We start from the raw sequence: 16,869 nt of genomic DNA on the forward strand, positions 1-16,869 counted from the left end.
TCCCCCCAGCGAGAGGTAATCGCGAGCCGGCCTAATCCAGTAACCGAGCACTCTCCGATGACGATGCGTTCGGCGCTCACAGAGACAGAGAGAGAGAGAGAGAGAGAGAGAGAGAGAGAGAGAGAGAGAGAGAGAGAGAGAGAGAGAGAGAGAGAGAGTGAGTGAGAGAGAGAGAGAGAGAGCTGAGCGAGCTGACAGCTGAGAGAGAGAGAGAGAGAGAGAGAGAGAGAGAGAGAGAGAACGCCGGCCTCCGCGGTTTGAGCTTTGACGGATGACGCCCCCTCTCCACTCTCGCGGCATTTTTGTCATTCTCCCCCGCTTTTCCTTCACAGATGGGGAGCCAGTACGCCGAGCAGCCCGAAAGCTGCACGCGGAGAGCCCAGAGCCAGACCACCCCGATGCCTCTCTCTACCCGCCGGCGAGGGTGATGTGTGGTACATCTCGCGCCTACCTCGCGAGAGTGGCGCCCCCCGTGCCCGCACCCGCACCCCCCCCCCTTTTGCCTCTCCCTCACGTCGCCGCCCCACCCACCTTGTCTTGCACGGCACATGCGACGGCCTGGCAGCGCGCGTCGTTCGCGCTCGCAACCGCCACCGCCGCAGCCGCGGCGGCACCCTCGACGTTGCGGCGCACGGGCGGGAGTGGAGGCATGGCGAGGCGCGGCGCGGCGTTCCACGGTGGGTCGGCGCTGGGCCGCGCCACCGCCGCCGCCGCTGCCGCTGCCGCCGCCGCCGCCGACGCCACCGACGCCGCCGCCGCCGCTGCCTCGAGGCCCATGGGGGGGGGCGCCTGGACGCGAAGTGCGCGGTCGGGGTCACGGGATTGTGCAGTGTGCTCACGGAATCGCGTGGCTGTGAGCACAGCTCAAGACGGCAGGTGGCAGTTGGGCCCTTCTGTGCGTGTGCCCTCTCGAGAGCTTGTTGGAATGCACGCATCTGCATTCCGGAGACAGCATCTAGGGGCGGTCCGCCGGCGTACGCAGTGGCGGCATCGCGTCGGGCGGGGACGCTCCCGGCCCGCGGCTCTCCTACATCGCAAGGTTGGGGGGGAGGCTCTCGGGAGGCGTCCGGGAAGGGCCTGGAGGAGGCTAGCCGCCCGCGGCTCGCCTCGAGCCCCCGCCCGCTGTTTGGCAGCGTCGTGTTTGGGAAGACCTGAGCAATGCCGCAAGCGCTCCGACGGGAGCCGAGACGGCCGAGATGAGATGCCATGCGTCGAGATGACAGACGAGAGAAGCCGGGAGATGCGCCGAGATGCGCCGAGATGCGCCGAGATTAGCCGCGCCCGGAAGATGCCGCTCGCCGGCGACGCCGACACGGGGACCGCACAGCGCGAGGCGACGAGCAGCCGCTGCGGGGTGCCGGGAAGGACGGAGAGCGTGGAGTCGACGATCAGCGGCGTGGCGGCGCCGCTGACGGCGACGCGATGCACCACGCGTGCCGCGCATGCCGGGGCGTCCACTGCGCTGCCGCTGCCCGACGCGGCGGCGAGGAGGGCGCGTGCGGTCTGCACGAAGGCAACGTGCTCGTCGGCGTGGAGCACCCGCAGCAGCGACACGCCCGATAGCTCGGCGGGCGAGAAGCCGAACGGGCGCGGCGTGAGGCAGCCGGAGATTGCGAGGTCGGGCTGCACCACGAGCACCTGGCGCGAGATTAGGCGAGATTAGGCGAGATTGGCAGAGATCGACTCGAGAGTGGCCGAGGTGGGGCGCTGCGCCGCAAGCACACCGAGCAGCCCGTCGCAGCGAGCACCTCGAGGGCGGCGGGAGTGATGCCCGACACCGCCTCACCGCCCGGGTGCGCGCCGCTGGGCAGCAGCTGCTGCCGCCCCCCTCCGGCCGGCTTTGGCGGCGCGCGCGGCGGCGGAGGGACGGCGGCGGCGCCGCTCACAGCGTGCGCCCCGGATCGCTGCCGCACCAGCAGCCGCACGTCCGAGCTTTGCGCGTCGGGGCGCTCGCCTAGTGGACATGTCTCGGCCATGTCTCGGGCATGCCATGTCTCGGGCATGTCTCGGCCATGTCTCGGCCATGTCGGGCGCGGTCCAGAGTGTGTCCTCCGTGTTCCGCATCTGAGGAGCCGCTCACGCCGTGCGCGCGTGCGCTTCCTCCTCCTCCTCTCCTCCCACTACTCCTACTTCTTCCGCATCTGGGGGGCGCTCGCCGCGAGTGCGTCGGCGTGCGTCGACGTGGATGGGAGGCGAGGTGAGGCAGGCGAGGGCCTGGGCCTGGTGCAAAGAGGGGTGTGCGTGGTGGAGGCAGGGGGGCAAGGGTGAGGGGTGTGTGGCAGAGGGAGGGAGGGAGGGAGGGAGGGAGGGAGGGAGGGAGGGAGGGAGGGAGGGAGGGAGGGAGAGGAGAAGTTAGATGGAGGGAGGGAGGGAGAGAGGAGCGGGGAGAGAGAGGAGGAGAGAGGAAGAGAGGGAGAGTCTAAGGGAGAGGGCCGACGTCCGAGGCGAGGTGAGGCAGGCGAGGGCCTGTGCGCCGCCCTCGCCCGGCTCGGCGCCCTGCAGCGGCGCGGCGAGGACGGTGACGAGGAGGTGGAAGGGGCGGTTGCCGCAGTTGAAGGACGTCTGCGTGAGCAGCAGCGACGAGAAGTTGGCCTCGAACAGCGCACCTGGAGAAAGCCGGGGGGGGGGGGGGGGGGCTTGAAAGGGCAAGGGCGTGTGCCCGGAAAAACTCGGCTCTTGGCTGGTCTCGTCTGAGCTCGGCTCATCTCGGGTGATCTCGGCTTGAGCTCGGCTGATCTCGGCTTGAGCTCGGCTGATCTCGGCTTGAGCTCGGCTGATCTTGGCTTGAGCTCGCACCCGAGGACGCGGTCAGCCGCTGCACGCAGTCGCCCGACAGGCCCTGCGGTAGGCAGCAGTGGTACTGGTGGGACTCGACGAGGCGGAGCGGTAGATGGGGCGATCGCCGCTCATGTTGGGGCGGGCTGTGTAGCGTGCCCTGCGGCGGTACAGGGGGCCTGCCTGGGCCGGGAAGGGGGCGGGTCGCACCTGGTCGTGCAGCTCCGAGTCTCCCGCAACCAGAGTGCCACATGAGATCATCGCGAGCAGCGGGCGGTCGAGGGGCACGCCGGCGCCGACGTCGACCGACACAAAGATGCGCGGCAGCGACCACTTCTTGTGCCACATCCAGCGCGACCGCTCGCGCCAGTACAGGAGAGGCGTCTGCAGCCGCACCGTCACCGTCAGGTCCGAGTCGCACTCCTGCCCCGTGATCACCGCGCCGCCCGGCATCGCCTTGAGCGGGCAGTAGCAGCGCGCCTGGGAGCACCGTGATGTTGCTGGTGCGGAGAGGGCATCGGGCAACGTGGCAAAGGCATGGGGTCAGCGGTGACGGAGGACGGAAATGTCTCGGAAGTGTCAACGCGCGCCCACTCAAAGGGCAAGTCGGCGTCGCTCGCCGCCGTGCTCGCGGCGGCGTCGGCGGTGGTCGCCCCGCCCGAATGCCCCGGCATCGGCACAGGCGGCGAGGCCAGCTCGGCCATCACAACGTCGGCGCCCGGCCTCGGCGCTCCCGGAGGATCGGTGCCGGTGACGGTGGCGAGGACGGTCGGCTGCAGCGTTGGGTACATCGCTCGCTGCTGCGCCCCACCGGCGAGGGTGGCGAGGATCTCGCCGATCGTGATCTGCTGCCGGCTAGTCTCGGAGACCGAGTTGGCAGCGATCGCGGTCGGATCCTGGGGAGTGGAGCGGCATGTGGCTCTCATGAGCTGGTACGCGGCGCGATGCGTGGCGCCGAGTGGCGCGCTGTTGGGAGGGAGAGATCAGGAGGATTGGAGTTGGCGGAGGCACCTTGTTCGGTGAGGAGGAGGGAAGTGGCGACTGGAGAAGGCCGGTCGGCATCGTGTCGTTTGGGAACCCTTTGCACACCGGTACACCCCCAAAAGAAAGAAAAAAAAGCCGCCCGGAGGAGGACTCTGCTGACATTCGTGTTTTTCGCACGAAGGCCCCGAAACTCTCGAAACAACTCGCAGCGCGCAGGTGTGTGTTCTTTTTGCTTGGCCGGACGTCATGACAGGGTAGGTAGGGTAGGTCTGGGCCCTCCCGTCGGTCGGGGTCCTCTCTTCACGCCGGAATTTTCCAGCAGAAAAAGAAAATTTCCGCCGCAATCACGATGTCAACCCTCCCCAAAGCCTCAAACACCCATGGGACAATAAGATGAGATTGCCAGATGGGCGTGCGGCCGCCACGCCTCGACCTTCTTGGGCAGCAGCTGGTTCAACAGGTCCTCTCCGTGGCCTAGGCAGCCGCGTGCACCGTTGCCCCAGGTAAAGACGGCGCCGTCGGCGGTAATGGCGAGACTGTGGAAGTTCCCCGCCGACACAGCGACGACGCGCTGGCCAGCCAAGGCCTCGACCTGCTTGGGCAGCAGCTGGCGCTGCTGGTCGCCCTGGCCCAACTGGCCATCTTCGCCAAGGCCCCAGCTCCAGACAGCTCCGTCGGCGGTGAGGGCGAGACTGTGGAAGTTCCCCACCGACACAGCGACGACGCGCCGCCCAGCCAACGCCTCGACCTTCTTGGGCAGCAGCTGGTACTGCTGGTTGCCGTGGCCCAACTGGCCCCCGCCTCCAGCGCCCCAGCTCCAGACGGCGCCGTCGGCGGTGATGGCGAGGCTGTGAGTAAAGCCAGCCGACACAGCGAGGACGCGCTGGCCAGCCAAGGCCTCGACCTTCTTGGGTAGCAGATGGTTCTGCCAGTCGCCGTGGCCCAACCGGCCATCGCCTCCCCAGCCCCAGCTCAAGACAGCGCCGTCGGCGGTGAGGGTGAGGCTGTGCGGACCTCCAGCCGACACAGCGACGACGCGCCGCCCAGCCAAGGCCTCGACCCTCTTGGGCAGGAGCTGGTTCTGACGGTCGCCGTGGCCCAGCTTGCCATAGCCTCCATCGCCCCAGCTCCAGACGGCTCCGTCGGCGGTGAGGGCGAGGTTGTGCACCTCTCCAGCCGAGACAGCGACGACGCGCCGCCCAGCAAAGGCCTCGATCTTCTTGGGCAGCAGCTGGATCTGCCAGTCGCCGTGGCCCAACCGGCCTTGCCCTCCATAGCCCCAGCTCCAGACAGTGCCGTCGGCGGCGAGGGCAAGGCTGTGGCCGGGGGCAGCCGACACGCTCATGGCGCGCTCGCCGCCCAGAGGCGAAGGGAGGAGGGTCGGCGTGTTGAGCTGCGTCACTCCCTCGCCGTGCCCGAGCAGCCCTGGCAGCCAGCTCTCAGCCTTTCCGCACGACGAGAGCCGCCCCTCGCCGTCGATGAAAAGGTTGTGCCGATCGCCTGCTGCTGCCCTCGCCGGCGGGTTGGACTCGCACAGCAGCGCAGCGAAGCACAGCCACCGCACGGTGCAGCCCTCGCCCTCTGGCTGCGCAGGCAGCACGTAGCCGCGCTCTTGCGCCCACAAGCGGATGCCCTCCACCGCAAGCGAGGCGTGAAAGAGGAGCGAGATGGCCGCAGCGCGAGCGATGTCGACGGGGCTTTTGCAGCGAGAGAGGGCGCGCGCGAGGAGCTCCGTGGGGAGGTCGAGGAGGCGGGGGGGCGGCGGCGTGTCTGGCGAGGGAGCGGCGGTGGAGGCGGAGGCGGAGGCGAGGCGGCGCGAGCGGCGCGAGCGGCGCGGCGGGGTGGACATCGCGAAGAAAAGAATTCCGCGCCCACGAACGCCGCCGCCCTCGCCCGGGGAGTTGGGCACGGGATCGCCGCCCGCGGAGTCAACGGGATCAGGCAAAGAAGACGAGACGACGGCGGGGCCACACACACACACACACACACACACACACACACACACACACACACACACACACACACACACACACACACACACACACACACACACACACACACACACACACACACACACACACACACACGGCCACGGCCGAAGAAGCAGAAGAGGGGGGGAGAGCTCCGCACCTGTCGCCGAACCAGCGGAAAGCGCGCGCGGCCGGGGCAGAGGCAGTGGCAGTGAGAGCTAGAGAGCGGAGAGCGGTTCCAGCCAGTGATCAGTTAGTATATATATTTGCAGACATGGGTGCGAAACAACGAGAAGACCAAGGCAAGGGCAGAGGAGAGAGAGAAGAATATAGGATGGATAAAGCGCCTGTTCACGGCATGGAGGGTGAGCCACGATGAACGTAATGAACGTAGAGCCGAACGGGAGGAAGCCGGGGAAGAAGACTCCGAGGAAGACGAAACACCAGTGGTAATCCCGTCGTCAGCTGTAACGATGCACCCGAAGGGGACCCCAGCGCCAACATCATCCGTGGAGGTACAAGTGTTCGAAGAGATGAGAGTGGACCTGAGCAACGATATGACTTGGCGGCAAATGATCGCAGTGGGCGTCACAAGAGTCGTCCTTGCGCGAGGAGAGCTCGATAAACTCGAGGGGCCGAAATATGCCGCGAGGAGGGCAGAGTTGCGCCGAAAGGCGGGAGAAGCCGCGAGAGCAAGGGATCGGCAGGCGGCGGCGGCGTCGCCGGACGAGGCAGACGAGAGCGACGCGACAGAGGAGGAAGCGACAGGAGGGAGAACGACGAGAGTGGGACGACCGCCAAGTCGTGGGGTCCAGACTCACACGAGACTCACACACGGCCGGCGCCAAGCGCGCGTAACCACCGAGCCGCTCTCCGCCGCCGCTCCTCGCCACCAACCATGATGGTGCGTGACTCGTTCACCCCCCTCCCCTCACTACGACCAGCCCTCTCACCCACCACGCCTCGTCGCCGCGCCTTTCTTTTTGTGTGTGCGGCGGCGCCGACGCCCGAGTCCAGACGCCCGCCAACGCTCGCTCGCCGCCCCGATCACACAATCTCCCCAGCGACGTTCTCCCTGCCCAGCGCTCCCGCCGCCGGCGCTGGCTCGTCAGCTCCCCCCCGACACGTGGAGACAAGCTCCCACCATGACACACGCGGCGCGCGCATACAGCGCGCGCAGCGCAGCGCACGCGACTCTTCCTCCCTCCCTCTCCACAGATCCCCCCCTCCTCCCGCACCACTCGCTCACAGCCTCCCTTGCCACCTCTCCTCCACCAACAGGGCAACTCCGATTCCACGAAAACCCTCATCAAAACTGGCGGGAGGTACATGGCCGCGCACCTCGGCGTCGCCGACGCCGACGCAGCGGTTGACTACCTCAAGACCAACGTGTTGAACCAGTGCAGCAGCGGCTGGAACGACCCGATCCTCCGCGAGTACCTCAAGAAGGACGTCTACCAGAAGTTCTACAACAACAAGAAGATCGACCACGAGAAGGCCGAGATCAAAGACGGACATGTCAAGGCTGTCGACACGTGAGTACATTCCTGTAATCCTGCAACGCCGCGCACCCTCTCACCCCCCCCCCCCCTCCCGCCCTCCCAGCTTCCTGCGGCGCACTCTCACCGACCACTTCAAGCAGCTCCAGCCGGACCAGACGTACTTCTCCAGCATCACGCCGAGGGCGGAGCTCTACGCGTACAGCAGACCAAGCGCAACCACGTCCAGGCCGGCAACCCCTTTGGCAGTAACCGCTCGTCGACGCTCGTCGACATTGGCACGGTCTTCAGCGTGCTCCTCGTGATGTACAACATGAGCGGCACGGCGCTGTTCAAGGGCCTCAACCTCGCGGCGGGCGTCACGCTCATGCTCGCGTTTGGGCTGCGCAACATGAACGTCGAGGATGCGTCGTGGGGTTCTTTTGAGATCTTTCAGCTCGACGCAGGGGGGCGTCCGTTCTGGTACCTCTCCAACAAGCGCTCCCCCTGGGTGGGGCGCGTGAGCACGCTCCGCAAGATGGACAAGGTCGAGAGCCTGCGCGAGTTCATTGCGCACAAGAACGTCTTCTTCTGCCCGTTTGTCGCCATCTCGCTCCGCCGTTTCTACCTCCTCTCTACGAGGCAGATCGAGCTCCCCAACATGACCAACTGGATGAAGCACGAGAAGGCGGAGACGGAGGACGAGGACCGCATCAAGAGCGAGAAGGTCGTGAGCGGCGTCGGCTGTTTTCTGCCCATGGTTTCCCAGCACCGAGAGGTCACGCGCTTCGGCAAGCTGAATCCGGAGGACTTGAAAGACGCGGCGAGCAAGGCTGACCCGCCCATCGACCCGGGAGTTCACGCGGCCGTGTCGTCCCCACTCTTCTGACGCTTCTTGTGCTGCCTGCTACGCTGAGGTGTGAATAGCATTTGAATGAGGTGTGGAACATCACATTCACAGTCCAAAGTAAAGAATATAGGTACTATGCGAAGCAATCCGCCGTGATCTCGAGGTGAACAGCGTCTGCGAGCTTCGACGATCTCTCGCTTGCGGTCACTCAAACGCGTTTCGCTGTAGGTGAGCTGCTTGCTGCTGGCGCCAGCTGTGCGACACTCTCAGCCGAGCTCTGAGCCGCTCCTCGCCCCGTGTCGCAGGCCATTCGACGGCTCATGCGCTAGGTTCGCCCATGGCAGCGTGCGGCTTGCCGCGCGTCGCTGCCGTCTTGCTCGCGGCAGCATCAGCTCACCAGCTCTGTCGCGCCCGCTGCCGCCGCCCTCGGCCGACACGGTCGCGCCGGGTGTACCCGGTGTCCCTCTCGCCGTCGCCAGCGCGCGCAGAACCGGAACCGCCGACGAAACCGCCTATAGGTGTGCTACGCGCCGAGGCACCGTCGGGCCGGCCACCAGCCGTCGCCGCCACCACACTCGCTGCCCTCGGCTCCGCCGCCCTTGTGCGAGCTGCATCGCTTACCGATTAAGCTACGTGTGAGTCACTCTCCGCCCTCGGCGCGACTAGTCAGCAGTAGCGAGTGTGTGCGTCGCTGCTAGAGCCGGCCGAGGCAGTCCCGAGGGCTCCTCGCAGCGACTCGAGCGGGTCCGAATTCACTCGGCGACCGGTAAAATAGCGACGGTGTCACTTTTCAAAGACGTACGTAACACGCGGACCGCCTCCCCCACCGTGCGATTGCCTTCAGTGGCCGCCAGACGTCCGGACCGCTCGCTTTTGGTGTGCAGCAGGGATTGCTGGCGAATGCCGCAAGTGGCTTTGGTGCTCGCGAGCACCCTCGCATACCCTTTCTTCGGCCTAGGGCCAAGCCTCCGGTCCCGTGCCGCCCACATGTTGCCCGACTTGGATGCCTGAGGCACGGCTGTGGCCGGTAGTGCACGAAAAACGAGAAAACAGGGATTTTCGATTTCGCCGACTTTGCCCATTAATAGAGCGAACCATCCCCGACGGCAACTGCGTCAAGCAATCGGGGCGGCCCCGGCGCGTTGCGGGCGCGTTGCCCCGCGTCCCCCCACAGTAAGTTGCCTGACGTCAGCATGCCCTCCCCCAAAAATCGCGCGCGAACGTCGTGGGCGCGCGTTGTCCTTGCCATCTGCGCCCTCGGCCTGCTCGCTCGCGTCGCCGGACAATGCGCCAACATGAAAAAGGACCCGCACCTGGCATTCGCTCGCGGCGGCCGTGCCGACTTCAGAGGCCGCAATGGTGCATACTACTCGTTCCTGTCCACACCGAGCTTCGCGATAAACGTGCGCACTGAGGAGGCCCAGTTCAAGACGTACCGGGATGCGCTAACGGTCGACGGCTCCTTCATCACGGAGGTGCACGTCGTGGCGCTGGTTGGCGGGGAGAAGCACAAGCTGGCGACGGCAAGCTTTTGGACCTCCGAGCTGAACGAGTTCACAACGGGACCCAACATGATCACCGGCACGTGCGGCGACCGCGGCCAGTTCTTCCTCGGCATGGGCGGGTACAAGAAGTGCGAGGAGATGGAGATTCTCGTCAGGTTCTCGAGCGCAAGGTTCCGGGTCCCAGGCTGGGTGATCAAGGTGGCCGCCGCGCCAGTTTTCGGCCGCATTAGCGGCCCGAGGCACCGGCTCGACGTGTCGCTGCACGCGCACGGGGACGAGGCGGCGCTGGCCCAGACCCACGGCCTGGTCGGGCAGTCCTTTGCTTGGCGTACGGCGCGGGACGGGAAACGCGACCTCTACCCCTCAGAGGGGCGCTTCCGCACGTCGGCGATGGCGGAGGGCGCAATCGAGGGCAACGCGGCCATGTACGAGCTCCCGGGTCCGCTGACGACGGAGTTTGCCTTCTCGCGCTTCCACGAAGCAAAGCAGCCGATGCTTCCCCTCCCGGCCGGCGCAGCAGCGGTGGACGCCTCGTCGACAGACCAGGTGGAGGTTGCTGGGGCGGCGAGTGCGCCTCCGGACGAGCGCAGGCTCTACGAAAAGCTGACCGGAGTTGCACACCCGTGCGCTCCGCCCTCTTCCCCCCCCCCCTACCCGCCTGGTATGCCGCCGACGCCGACGCCGTCGCCGGGCCTTTATGCAATTGGCGGATGGCTGCAGCCTGGGAATGAAGCCACAAAAGTGACATACTTCTCGAACAATAACGGCGTTAGTTGGGAACGACGGGCCGAGATGGCAACAGCTCGGGTGCAGTTCGCGATGGCGGTCGACCATGAGCACAAGAAGATTTATGTCGCCAGCGGAGACGATGGCAAAACCAGTGAAATGAAGAACAGCGCCGAGGCGCCACCCGCAGCCTCATGCCCCACTCGCTTGCCCCCTCTTCTCAAGTTATCGGCACCCCCGGTAGGGTGCCGGTAGGGTGTGACACGACCCCCGCACATTCCACACTGCTGAATAGGTATACGACACTACCGAGGGCACATGGTCAAATCTCCCGGACTTGCCACATGACATATGGTACTACGCCGGTGCGTTCGAATGCGACACCTTCTTTGTGTTTGGGACCGATCAAGCAAGGCACGATCAAGCAAATTTCCGTGCGGCTTCTTATAACATTACCAATGGGGAATGGAACGAGGAGACTGAAATCCAAAACATGATGCACAGGGGGGGGTGGGAACATTACGATGCAACGTACAACACAATGGGCACCGCTGTGGGGTACAACGGGAAGCTCTACTTCCTTAGCTGGCTCTACTACAATCCGGCGCTTCTTATCTGGGATGTTCTTAACAAGAAAATGGAGGGCGGACCGCCTGACCCGGAGTATCGCCAAAACCTTGCAATGGGCATTTTCGACCATGCCATTTTCATCGCTGGTGGGGCAAAATATGGGGGGGGGCCGATGTGTCTGTCTGGAGGAGAGGGGTGTCGGTCTGTCTGGAGGTTGAATTTGCCTATCACTAACCAATCGCAATGGATTGAGGAATTGTCCCTACCAGAGCCCTGGAATGGCGTATCGTATGGGCCCCCAACGAGTGCTGAGGTGGATGGCACATGGTGGGTTAATTTTCGAGACGACACATTAGAGGATACCGACAAGGTCTGGGTTTACAATGGCTCGTGGTCCACTGAAAGCCGCTCCCCTGGAAACTTGGCTGACTTTGGGGGGCTTCACTGGAACCTCGCACAGTTTGCGACGGTGAGTGCCTGAAACGAACGAGATCTCAGCAGACCTGAAACGGAGCAATGGATTGCTGCACATACTGGACTTACACGCACAACATGTCGGTCGTCCTTTCGTTGGATGAGATCTGATGAGACCCCCCCGATCTCGAGAGGCGGGTAGAGGCGGGGAGGGGCGCGGAGGGGCGGGGAGGGGCGGGGAAGGGCGGGGAGGGGCGGGGAGGGGCGGGGCGGCACGAGACATGCGCGGCGTAATTCTTTTATATCGGCGTGTCAAGGCGTGTCAAATACAATGCGTCGGCACCCAGCCCGGCGTAGAGAGGGCGTGGTCTCTGGGGGCGCGCGGGGGCCATAGAGGGCACCCATGCGGGGGGGAGATGGGGTCCCACGGCCCGCCGCAGGCGCCGATTCTTCCGTTTTTTTTCTTTTTTCGCGCGATTTTTTACTTGTTCTCATGGGAATTCGGCGTATCACGCCTTGCGACAGCCTGTCGGCGCTGCTGACCGTGCCCTGCTGCACAATTGATCACCTGCATAGCTCGCGGCCTTAGTATCAAGCATTCAGTGACGACCTGATCGTACGGTCAGTAGGAAGGTGTCCTTCCAACGTGTGCACGCTTCTGGCGCAATGCGCGTCGCCTCGGATTGGCTGCTGGCACTCTCGAGGCTATGCCTACGCAGCCTCGCGCGCATGGGCAGTCAAGAGGGACCACGCACCTTCTCAGGACAGCGCCGGTACCTCTCTCTTGGACCGGCAAACGTGGTGGTCTCGTGTCACCAATGTGGGACCAGTGCGGCATCGCGCCATCGACAGCTCTGAACTGCGCCTCACCACTGACCGGGAAGGCAGCCACGTGGGGGCCAGCACCGGTCGCACATTGTGGCAGCAGTCAGCAGTGCATGTCTGATAGCTAGAGCAGCAGCGTCAGGGTCGCAGGGTCGGATCGTGTCAAGCCTCTCGCCCGGCCGGCCGCGTGCAGACGTCGGCCTGTCTGCTGTCTGGAGTGATCTGTCGGCGGTCAGTACGACCGATCAGGTCGGAGTTTTCTGATGGTTGGAGGGTCTATCTGTATGTACTCCTCGAGATCTCTCCAAATCTGCCCTCTAATCAACCGTAATCATTCGGGAAGTCGGTGCTAGGTGAGACTAGCGGAGCCGGGGCCCCGTTTCCGCACTGCGGCGCGGCGCACCCCTCCCCCCACCTCTTCCCCCTGGTAGAAGCCAGAAGAAGGGTCACACCCCAGCGCGTCCTTCACCTTGACGGTGTCGATGTCAAATCCCCGAAATCGACCAAGCCGTGTCTTTTTCTTTTGCTGTGAGAAGATGTGTCTGGCTTCAGCAGGTTGTTCGAACCCATTAATGTTGAATTGTTTAATTCCAGCTCACCCCCCCGGTCAAACCCTCAGCGTTGCGTTGTGTCTCTGGCACAAAGATTCCACAAATTCATATAAGAACCTCTTGAGAGGGTTGATGGTGATTTGAGAACGGTGGGAAGCATTGTTGCGCGGCAAGTCATCCGGTGACGTCCAAGGGGTGTCGCGCCTGTGCTCTTCACTCTTAATATAATCACAAACACTCCACGCAGGGCGTTGATGTTGTCAAAATGCTCGCCAAAAACATCATGCCAATCATTCCAAAACTGTGACGCGTCACCCCAGAGAGGGGCTGCCATCGCCGAAGCTGTGCTTAAGCATAACTCCAAAACCCGCAGCGGCCCAGGGGGCCTTGGGGGCAGCCCGCCGGACCGCCGCTGCACGGGGCTAAGCACCAGTCGACGGGGAAGATGAGCGTAGTTGATGGCTTAGGCTATCGCCCGTGCTTCCCCTCTTTTCGTCAGAGTGGGACTTACGCCGCGCCGGGTAAGGGGCGCGCCCGGTCCTCGACGGAGCCGCGCGCCCCAAACGACCCAGGCGGCGAGTAGTCGATCTCGAACCTCCGTCACGTTGTTGCCCGTGGTTAGCGCCCGTCCTCTCCGCCCGTTCCTACTCGAATTGCTCCGGAGGTGCCCTTGGCGGCTCGCCCCCTCGTTTCGGGCACGCGTTGCGGTCGAAGATCTCGAAGTTGCGCCGCGCGATTATGGCCGCGTGCTCTTGCAGGAAGCGGTGGCGTTCGCGGCGGACCCGCCACCGCTCGCTGTCGGAGGACGCTTTGGCGAGCTTGGCGGCGAAGTTGGTGGTAAACCAGGCTGCCGCTTCTCGACCGATGCCTCCGCGCGTGCTCGATGCCCACGTCATGAAGTCGAAGTTATTGGCGTCGCACGCCGCGGCCTTGGCCTTCCTCTTCGCCTCCTCGGGGTAGTCGGTTGCGAGGCGCTTGCCGCTCGCGAGCGGGCCTAGCATGCCGTGGTGTACCGCGGTGGTGCACGTGCCGTCGAACGTTGAGTGAGGTGTGTCCGGTGGCTAACCAGCCGCCGTAGTTGCGCCCATCCCAGTGTGTGCCGTTGTAGTGCTCAAAGAGCGACAGCGTGCGCGGTGGCTTCGCCTTGCCGATGGTGCAGGGCGGGCACTCGGGTAGCATCGAGCGATGGTAGATGCACTTCGACGTGTCGCCCACGCCGGTGCAGCGCGTCGCGAGGGTGATGGCACCCTTGGGGTGGTTGAGGTAGCCTTGCGTTTCGTAGAGCCACGCCCGGTCGTGCAGTTCAGTGGCGGGGCTGATCAGGTCGATGCCCAGCACTTTTTTTCCCTCTCCTGAGTGGTCCCTAAGCCCTTGGGATGGACAAAGGCGATGCACGCACCGAGCAGATCGGTTCAAACTGAAGACAGGAGCGCATTCGCCACCCCCTACGCATCTCCCGATCAGCTCCCGACGCAGGCGCACGCTTGAACTCTGGGCTCGCTCAGAGGCGCGCCGCGCCGCGCGCCAAGGCGGCGCCGAGGCCGGCGCCTTGCTCCCGGCCCGCGGCCGGCACCGCCTCGCCCCACCACTGACCGCCCTGTGGCCCCTGTGCAGGCGTGCCGCAGGCGTCGCTCGAAGCGACGGCCGGGTGTGGGCTGCTCCCTTGCCCCGTCACCCGCCGCGCCCTCGCCCGGCCGCCTCACCGCGCACGGAGCGCTCGGCTGCTCGCCGCCGCCGCCGCGCGTCCCGCGCCGCCACGCTTGCCCTTGCCTTGACGCGCTCTGCGCAAGCAGAGCGCTCGTCTCTGGCACAGACGGAGCAGCGACCGCGCCAGCGGTCGCTGCTCCGCCCCCCCGACGCGCGCGCTGCCGCCGCCGCCGCCGTCGCCGCCTCCTCGCCGTCTCTCCCTCCGTGTGGTGTGTGGTGCGCGCGTGCGCGCGCAGCGCACGGCAGCGTCTCCACCCCTCACGCGCGCGCCCGCGCCGCCGCCGCCCCCGCCCCCGCCGCCGCCCCTGAAGGCGAGGCTGTGGCGACAGCTGGCGTCAGAGCGAGAGCGGAAGGCTAAGCTCCGTCGAGCCGAGCGGCGGCGGCAACGACGGCTCGGAGAGCCCAAGGAGGACGTGGCTGAAGAACCTAAACCGGACGAGTACGACTCGGACGCGGCTCACGAGGGTGATGCTCCGAGGGCGGGTGCCACGCGGGATCCAACATACCGCCTCCCCGAAGGCGCGCACACACGATCGCACTCATCGTTACCCGAGCACTCAGGCTGCCCTGAGCGCTGCCCCTGGCGTGCTGCGGCAGCGCCGCTACGGGTACCGGTGCTGGTGCCCCAGCTGCGCATGGGGAAACCACCCTCCCTCCCCTGCAACACCCTCCCTCCCTCCCTCCCTCCCTCCCCCCGCACCCCCCTCCCTCCCTCCCACCCTTTCCTGTGCGAAGAGAGCGCGTTTAGCCGCCCCGGGGCCCAAAAATCGAATGTGTGAGTCTCGTGTGAGTCTGGGGGCGAGACCGCGAGGTGGCATGAAGGTTGCAGCGAGAATCGGCGAGGGACTGCGAAGGGAGATAGAAAGAGGCAGACGACCAAAGGCGGGCTCCGCAGCCGACGCCTGACCGTCGGAAAGCGAACAGGAGGGAGGACCGGGAGGAGAGGGGAGCCCCTTCGGATGGGGGGTGGGGAGATCGGGCGGAGGGGCCCTGAGTGGCGATGTCGGGTGAGAGAGATTTTTAGCAATACCAAACAACTCTAACACTCACACATCATTTGGGGCCTGGAGCCCTGTTCACGCGCGTTTATGTGAACGCTCGTCCATGCGACCGGCAAAGGCTGGGTCAAGGAGCACAAGGGACAGTACTACGACGCGCTCCATGTCAAGAACGGAATCGTCAAAATTTGTCTCGTCGAAAGGGCGGCATCGCGCCGCCGACCAAGAGAATCATCTTCAACTTCGCCAAAGTGCAAAGAGGTCGGCAGCCCGAGCGCCGTCGACCGCACCGACTACGGCACAGCCTCCGGCAGCGCCCGGGGCTTCGCCCAGCACCACTCGCAACAGCTCTCGCGCGCCGCCGTCTGTGGCGACGCGCAGAAACATCAACAACGCTGCTCGCAACATGCGTGTCGCGCACTCATTCATGACCGGTCTCCAATGTTCCACCCCCCTGCGCGCGCGGGCCTTCTATAGGCCCGCGGGTAGTCTCCCCCCATCCCCAGGGCCTCCAGGGCTCGCACCTCAACCTCTCACAGACCAGCGCACAGCGCTACACGAGGTATTTTCTTCTCAATAACAAGGCTGTGAACGGAGCTTGGTCACTTATCAACCTATCTGTGAACGTGAACGAGAGCGTACGGGGTCCTCTCTTCGCCATGCACAGACGGTGAACCTTCTTTTGTACCAAGGTAGGATTGAGAGCAGCCTCGCTCTCAATCCTAGAAGTCGAAGGATTGTGAGCAGCACTCCTCGCAATCGTAGCATCTCTGCGATTGTGAGCCCTTACGCTCGCAATCCTACATCTTCTAGGACTAAGAGCAGCTCCGCTCACAATGTGACTGGTGACGCCTACGACTACTACCAGCGCGCTCACAATCCGAGCAAACTCTAGGGTTGCGAGCAGCTTAGCTCACAATCCTAGCAACATGCCTTCGATTTCGAGCAAAAGCGCTCGCAATCCTAGAACTTTCGCCGATTGCGAGCGACACCGCCCACAGTCCTACGACTTCTAGGATTGCGAGCGGGTCCCCTCGCAATCGGTGCGATCACTGTTTGGATTGTGAGGAGACCCTCCCGGCGCGCTCACTCACAAGCGCTCGCGGCTGGAGCGATTGGGAGCGCCCTCTGTGCGAGTGCTATAGCAGTCCTTGGATCTTTGGTACGATTGTGAGCGCAGCCGCTCATAGTCCTACAAGATGTAGGATTGCGAACGCTCCTGCTCGCAATCAGAGGCATGTTGCTAGGATTGTGAGCATAAATAAATAAATAAAAACGGACACCTCTCTACTGTGAGATGGGTAAAAAGGAACAGGTCCCCGCCCTTGCGATCTTTGTGCCGGGTTCTTTGTGGGTGTGGTCGGCGACTAGCCGGGGTCGTCCTCCGATGGGGGACTAGCACTAGCCGTCTTCCACATGGTCCCTCGGGTCCCTGCTGCTCCTAATCTCGTCGTACATCCTCCTACTGATCTCCGCAAAGTCCTGCTCCCTCCCTCGTCTCGCCCTGCGCGTTTGC

The sequence above is a fragment of the Emiliania huxleyi genome (assembly GCF_000372725.1).
Source record: "Emiliania huxleyi CCMP1516 chromosome Unknown EMIHUscaffold_120, whole genome shotgun sequence".
Taxonomy (NCBI): domain Eukaryota; phylum Haptophyta; order Isochrysidales; family Noelaerhabdaceae; genus Emiliania; species Emiliania huxleyi.